Genomic DNA, 8,229 nt, shown 5'->3' with positions numbered 1-8,229 from the left:
TAGCCCTGGTGTTCTGCGTAAGAGGATTTCCAGCGGCTGGGACAGATGCTGGTTGTTAATGAGCCTCAATTTGCATTTCTTTGCCTCACCTGGAAAAGGCTGAATTTCCAAGGGAATGGGGGGCTGCTGCTTTTTGCCACATCTCTGGAAAGGAGCAAATTGGCCACTGTCTTTTGTGGTGGCGACTCAGCAAAAACTCTGAGTGCCTTCCAAATCCTGGGTGTCCCCACAGAGTTCCAGTCCAGTCTGTCCTCCCTCTGCCATAGCCCCAGGCAAGTGGCTGTAGCCAAACCAGTGCTCTGTTTCGGCCCTCTGTGCTGTGGAGCACGCTTAGAATTTTAACCTCGAGAGCACTGCTCACAGCTAAGACCACTGCTGTTCATGGGCTCCCAGCCCACCACCCTCTCACACTTCTACAGATTCTACCAGTGTTCCTGATTATATGATCCTGCCCTGCTGGTTTTCTGTTGCTTTTTTTCTATGAGTTGTCTTTATTTTAGTTGTAATTCCCGTTTGGTCATGGAAGATCGTCTGTGTAGCTTTCATTCACTCCCCTGCCATTTTCCTCTCCCTATCCTACCATTTTTATTAAAAAGAAATAAAAAGTCCTTCAAGCTTGTCTCAGAGCTTTCCACTTAAGAGAGTGTTTCTCTATTCTATTTATTCCAGGACACTCCTGCCTGTCTTCTGCGGTCCTTCCCATTTCCCAGGAGAATCTGTTCTTGCCCAACATTTGTCTTTGAAGTTAGCCAGTCCTCCAAAATGCAGAAATACATATTGAGTATGAAAATAAACTAATGATAAATCACTATTCAAGGAAACTCTTCTTTCTTTGAGACTTCAAATAGGCTCAGGAGAATGTATGAGAAAAACAAACAACAGACTGACCCGAGGCTTGTTTACAGAACAGAAATGATTAACATGGGAGTGTTCAAACAGCCCACCTCCTTCCAACTCTCTAAGACTCCTCCAGTTATGAGCTCAGGTCCTCTCTTCTCCCAGCTGAAGAGGGGTGATCCTTTCTTGCCTCCAGAGAAGAAAAGCCAACCAAGTAAATAAAAAAATGAGGCGCAGGGGAGAAGGGAGGGGAAAATAAAAGGGTCAGAGGGAAGCTGTGGAGAGGATGTGGAATGGGAAAGCAGAGAGGTTTGGTGGGATTACGTGCCTGGATCTTCGTCCACATTTTAAGTAAGCTGAGACAGGTGCTTTAGTAATTTTGTGATTACTTCAGGTTGTTGGTAGATAGACTTTCTGCATTCTCAGGGGCCAGAGCCACTTCTGAATGATGCATCAAACTCACTACATTTCAGGATTTAGAGACCAGCAAGGATCAGCTCACCTGGTGCTATGGTTGATTGGAGGGAGGTGGATGAGCAAAGTAAATCAACTCAAGAACAGGTAATGTACAAGGATTACCTGTGAGTAAACTAGTAGGTTAAACTTTTGAAACTGTCATATTTAGTAGAAAAAAATGTTGAATATTGTCAGTTTCATACAACTTAATCTCATTCTCCTCATCTTAAATCCATATCTAGAATATTTTAAAAGAAGTTTGACACTGAACATGTTGGAAGGAGTGGACTTTGATACCAAAAGATATTTGCATTCTAGAGCTTTTTCTTATTAGATGTATGATGTTGGGTGAGTTAGCTCAACCCCTGGGAGCCCCAGCTCAGATATAACAACACAGATATAACAACATACCCATGGAGATGAAATGAGAGATTATAAAGCACATAGAGCTTTAAGACACATCGTCAGCATTCAAATGTTAATTTTTCCTCTGCACGCACCTCATTGAAGTCTTGAGCTTTTATTTGCTTGACATTTGGATGACAGAGTTAATCTTCCTGGATTTTCACTAACCCCAGCACCCAGAATCAATTGTGTTAGAGGAATAAGGAACCTGATTGCTCATCCAGCCTAATGCTACATTTTACAAATGTGGAAATCAAAGCCTGGAGACATTTTCCTAAGTCACAATATTAGTCAGTGTCAAGATCGCTTCTGCCCAGGTCCACGATGCCAGTTTCAGAGTGTTAAGTTGCTCAAGGTAGTTGGTCTGACCTTACAGTTTCACTATCCTTTTATCCATCCAACAGAAACTCAGTATGGAGAGGAGAGGGACAAAGAGAACCCCAAATGTGCCCCAAGGTCAGCTTTCCTTTCAGGCTATATTTTTTAAAAAAAGAATTGAGATATAACTGACAGATAACATTATATTAGTTTCAGGTATACCACATAATGATTTCATATTTATATATCTATATCTGTATCTATATCTGTATCTGTATCTATATCTATATCTGTATTTATATCTATATCTGTATCTGTATCTGTATCTATGTCTATGTCTATGTCTATATCTATATCTGTATTTATATCTATATCTGTATCTGTATCTGTATCTATATCTATATCTATATCTGTCTATATCATCTATATCTATATCCAGAGAGAGAGTGCGTAACTCCCAGGAGGCTCAGTGCTGCCCTTAGTCTTAGGCAGGGATGGCAGGTTGAGCTCATCTCACAGTTAATTCTTAGTAGTTTCTAGGGAAGTTGTGTTGAGGATTCTGTGACCATTTTCAGATTTATCAAGAAGAGTTCTATGATTGATTAATGGTATCATCCTTGGGAGTGGAAGGGGAAAGTAGTAGCATGAATTCCTGGCTCAATGAGATGAATAATCTCCTGAAATAAACATAACAACTAAAGACATGAAAAAAGTACAAAGTATGCTATTAAGATGGTCTTTGCTTAAAATATTAGAACATGTGAAAATAAAATCACCTTTATTTTTTTCCTTTCAGTAATATCATTGCTTATATTACTATAAAAAAAAGAGTTTGTAATCCAGATAATTGTTGTAAAAAGGTTTACAGAGTCCTTAGCTACTGTTTCCCCCCCTCAAGTTTTCTTAATGTTGATGGGATCTTTCAAAGGCTCAAGTGATTTGAAGAGAAGGTGTCCCATAAGGGTTATAACCCTGATTATAATACAATGTTCTATTCATTTTTATCGACCCATGCATATTGCAATTGTTAGTATATGACCTAAGAGCCAAGACTGCTCCTTGGGGAGGGGAAATGGTGACTAGATTAATTGGACGTTGTCTTCCAAAGACTTCCAACCTCATGGGAAGTATGGTCTGATTTGTATACATATTCATTAGTGTTTTATATCTGATTCAGGAAATATAAAATCAGAAGAATTTATAAAAAAAGGCAAACGTAGAATGAGCCTGTTGGTAGTAATTCATTTAAGCTAACGGTTAAATAATATAATTGGCTTTTTGAAGACATACATTTTGTAGAGTAAGGAATGTGAATTTTTAATTGAAAGATAAGAAAACAACATGCAAGCATCATGCTTCTACTACAGATTTTACATGGCAGGCTGAACAGGGAGGCTCACTTCCCAGGGTGTGAGCAAACAGGACAAAAGCTGAGGACTGTGAAAGCAATCAAAGTGAGTGCAGCGGTTTATAGAGGCAAAGAATGGTCATTCGCAGAAGAATCACCATTTTCTCACCGGGCCTTTTTTTCACATGAAAACCATTTGTGAAATGATGCTCTGGCCTCAGAATGAATCCCAAATGCCTTCCTCTCCTCAGCCTTCCAGATCCTCCAAGGGGCTGCGACATCTTTCCCTTGGAGTCCCCCACTGGCCCTCACGGGACATCTGGCATCTCACTCCGCCCGGTATTGCAGTTACTTGGGCATGCTCTCTGATCAGTCTCGACACGCAGGTTCTGCAGGCGACAGCTCCTTGATCCAGTGGCCTTAGTTAGGGAATCTAAAGTCTGCTCCTCAGATTAGCCTGCAGAAGGGTCCAGTTTTCTCTTTGCTGCTCCCTGACCACACCTCGCCTACAGAACTCAAGCGTGATGGGAAACCAGGGGAGCAGAGGAGAACATTTACTAGGAGGCACGAGTCTGTTCACACTCACCCTGACATGTGTTAACTACTTGCTAAAATCTTTTCCCTAACTACTTTTCCCTTCTAGGTGTTGAGTTGGAAAACTTCCAAATGTTTTTTCCTTATAAGCAGAGTACAGGGAGTAGATTCTTACCTCTTATTCCGCAAGTGTAGTTCTCTCTATTAGGGTAAAACTAGCTGCTATAATACATAAACCTCAAAAATTTTAGTGGCTCCAAACAAGTAAATTTGTTTCTCTAGCATGTAGCATTCTGACTGTGTAATCCCACTCAGCACGGAGCTTTCTTACTTCTGGGCGTTCAGACATCCAGTTTCCTTCTATCTTGCAGACCTGCCTCTGCTCCCAGCTAATGACAAAGTCTGAAAATGGCACATACCATTTCTGCTCACCTCCCACTGGTGGAAACTGGTCATATGGTCGAACCTGGATGTGAGGCATACTGGGAGATACATCTATGGTTGGACATTTACCTCCTAGTAACACATTCACGCTACAGAATAGGGAGCATACATTTGGGGGTTAGCTAGAGTCTCTGCCACACTAGACTGTGCTAGTGTGGGTGAGAGTCATGGTGTGAACACCCCTATTCCCTTCCCAATTGCCTCACTCCAGCCCAGCAAGCAGCACTTCCAAAGCTGTCCTTGAGTTGGGCTGGACCCCAGGCCTGTTTAACCCCCACCCTAAGGCCAAGCCAAGCCCTCGGGTGCTTTGGCAGATTGGGGAATGGGCTGTTGAAGAGGGTCAGCAGCAAGTGTGGGCCAGGGTCCTGAACCACTGCTTGCAACTCTACTGGCCCTTCCCTATTCTGTAATTTTACTCCAGATAATTACAAGCTTAGACATGGATATACGTATTTCTTACCCTGTTGGCTTTACTAAATAAATGTATTTTTAAAGGACCATGTCTGGTCATGCTTGTCTCTCTTTCAGCACTTAGGACGGTTTCTACAGCAGCCCCGACACCGTGCCTTGCTCACACAGGTTCTCATAAATACGTGTTGAATGACTAGACAAATAATCGTTAATGGTTTAACAATGCCTAAGGGAAGTTGTATATCAGGGTCCAAAGCATTTTATACACCAACTAACCTATGTCCCCCCAATAAGAAGAATACAGCTTAGTGTTTACATAAAATGGGTACCACCCACATAAGGGAGCCACCTCAACTCATGTTCTCTGACTTCAGTGCTCATGAAATAATGCTTTGGATGGGTCTGTACTGGTCATTATTTGCCAAGAAGAGAATTCCCCCCCTTGGCCACTAAAGTGGATAGTTACTTAGGATTGCAACTAAGTATATTGATTTGGCAAATTGGGCTAGGGACAGTGTGAATCACTCTACAAAAATCTTAGTTACTCTGCCCCTGAGCACCTTGGCCAGCCAGACCCCTGTCCTGCAGCCAGCTCTCACCATTAAAGGTGGAGGGGTGGGGACATGCTTGTCAGCCAGGGAGCTAGCGGGCTGGGTTTGAGGGGAGGGAAATACGCAGTGGTTAAGAGGGAGACAAATGAATACTGAACGGGAGATTGAATGTCTACCTGGAATTCAGTTACCACAAGTTACGACCAGATAGAGAAATGAGTGAGCCAGAAGTACAGAAAGTATTTGTGAGAAGAAAGCAACACTGTGAGGAGCATTCCAATTATCCTGAAGATTGGCCTATAGGAAATGTGCACCTATTTACTAGTCCTCGGATCTGAGGAAAGTAGAGCCGCTTTTCATGTCTTTTAAGCCATGAAGGCAGCTGGGAGGTGACTTGCAGTGAAGTCCCTGGAGCATCAGTGCACCTAGAGAGCCGTTTCCATGGCTTCAGGAGGGGGTGTGGGTGGGACGGGCTGGGGCCCTGTAGCTCTGCTTCTCTGCCTGTGGTCAAGCCTAGAGAAGGGGCGGATGGAGGGGGCACAGCAAGGCAGGAAAAAGGAGGAGGTTGGCTGGTAGTAACTCTATTAGAGATCTACCAGGGAAATGGAACATATTTAATAATAGATGCCAAGTTGAAAATATTTAATAATAGATGCCAATCTACTGATTGGGACCACAAACTTATGCGACCGGACACAACCAAGAGTGAATAGCGACGCATCCATTCATTGACTAAAAGTAGTTTCTAGGCAAGTGTTGTCGTTCATGACTTTCATCTCTCTTTCTATTTGTTCAAATCTCCTTTAACACTTTCAACAGAAACACCACCATTATAAATTCATGTCTCTGCACTCAGTTCTAAAATGCAAATACTCCCTAGAAGGGTCACAAATAAGGGACGATACACACTACCATGACCCTGGCCCATTAGGTGCTTTTTCTTGACCAAGGCATTCCTGAAGAGTTTTGGGAATTGGGAAGTGGAGACGCTGTGGTTTCTGGACTGGAGCCATACAATAGCTGGGAAGCCTTTAATGCTCGAACCTGTGGAGACACGGACAGAATTATAATGGGTAAGTATAATGCCTGGTTCACCTGACATGTTTTACCCAACAACATCATGACTCTTTCCAAAGGCTTGGAATTCTCACCATAGCATACTGGGCTTAGAACTATTTGACAACATCTTATTGACATTATGAATAAACGGATAGCTTTTGAGTTGGCCTAGAAGTGAAGATAATCATAAATATCTTATGTAAAATACATGGAAGCAAATTGGTACAATCTTTGGGGGAGGCAGTAGCTATTAAATATTTGAATGTGTATAGTACTTGATCCAGCAACCCTGCTTCTGGGATTTTCTTCCACAGAAATGTTCCCACAGTTATGGAAAGAGATTACATAGAAGGATATAAAGCATGTTTATAGCAGTGAATAATTGGAAACAATTCAAACATCCTTTTGTAGGAGATTGGTTAAATAAGCCATGTAACAATCATAAAACCGAATACCAAGACATTTAAAAAGAATGAGGTGTTTCTGTAGTTACCGATACAGAAGGATGTCAAAGCTATGATATTGAATAACATGGGAAGCACACTACGGCACACACAGGGCGATCGTGTGTATTTCTCTAGAAGGCTGTACAGTCTCGAGAAAGGTCTGCAAGGACACACACCAAACTGTAAGCGGTAGACGTCTTTAGAAAATGGGAGAATTCTGCTTTCTGTTTTTATTATTTTTGTACTGTTGGAGTTGTCAACAATATGTATTACTTTTGCAATCCTATTTTTGGAAAAAACACCCTGCTGAGGTGTGAGCTTAGTTTTGGCCACAAGCCCTCCTTATCAGGGAATGCTCTCTTCTCGTGCCTGCGGTGCTGGTGTGTGTCCAGTTCTGCATCCTCTTTCTGATCTCTCGCCCTCGTGCCGTGTGGGTGCTCTGGGTACAAGGTCTCCTTCACTCTGACTCACTGTCAGTGCCTGGGTCTCTTGTAATTGGACACCTTTGCTTCAAATCCCTTTACATTTGCTTTCCTTTCATCGGGTGCCCTGTCCCTGCTCATCAAGTTTCATCGCCCCTCCTGTAGTTTCCAGTTCTCTATGTTCCATTCTCCACTGTCTTCTTCACATTGACTTTCTTTCCTTCTGAAAAGTCCATCTGGCGAAAGCCATCTTTCTCTAACTGCTGTGTTTACTGCCATCCACTCTGAACATCGTAGAAAACGTTCACCTACCGTAGCTGAGCTCACCCACTTGCAGCTGCTGGGATGCATCCCAGCAGTTTTGTAGCAATTTCCTAACTCTGCATGAGACCATTGACACACTGCCACCTGCGCAGTGTGATCTGCTAACTGCCAGAGGCACAGCAGGGGGACTGAGGTGATGAGCCTCCAAGGTGACCGCCAGGGATCCTCACCTCCTGGTAGTCACACACCCTGTGTACCCCCTCTTACAGTAAATCAAGGTTGACCTGTGTGGTTAACAGAGTACTGTGGAAGTCACCGTGGATGACTTCTGAGGACAAATTATAGACATTGCAGTTTCTCCCTTGGTTTCATGGATGGCTAGTTCTGGGGGAAGCCAGCCATCAAGCTGTGAGGACACTGAAGCAGCATCATGGAGAGGCCCACACGGGGAGAAACTGAGGCCTCCTCCAACAGTACCACCTTGGCAGCCTATGTGGGTGAGATGTCCTGGGAGGGAATCCTCCAACTCCAGTTAAGGATGCAGATGGCTGAAGTCAGAGCAGACATCTAACCATCCATGAGAGACTCAAGTCTGAACCATTCAGCCAGACCACTGCCAAGTTCTTGACCCACATATTATATGGAGTTATGAGATAACAAATACTTATTGTTATAAACTACTAATTTGGGGAGTGATTGGTTTCACAGTATTAGATGAATAATACAAGAACCAA

This window comes from Molossus molossus, unplaced genomic scaffold (genome assembly GCF_014108415.1).
Source record: "Molossus molossus isolate mMolMol1 unplaced genomic scaffold, mMolMol1.p scaffold_m16_p_1, whole genome shotgun sequence".
NCBI classification, from domain to species: Eukaryota; Metazoa; Chordata; class Mammalia; order Chiroptera; family Molossidae; genus Molossus; species Molossus molossus.
This window is presented reverse-complemented; position numbering follows the sequence as displayed.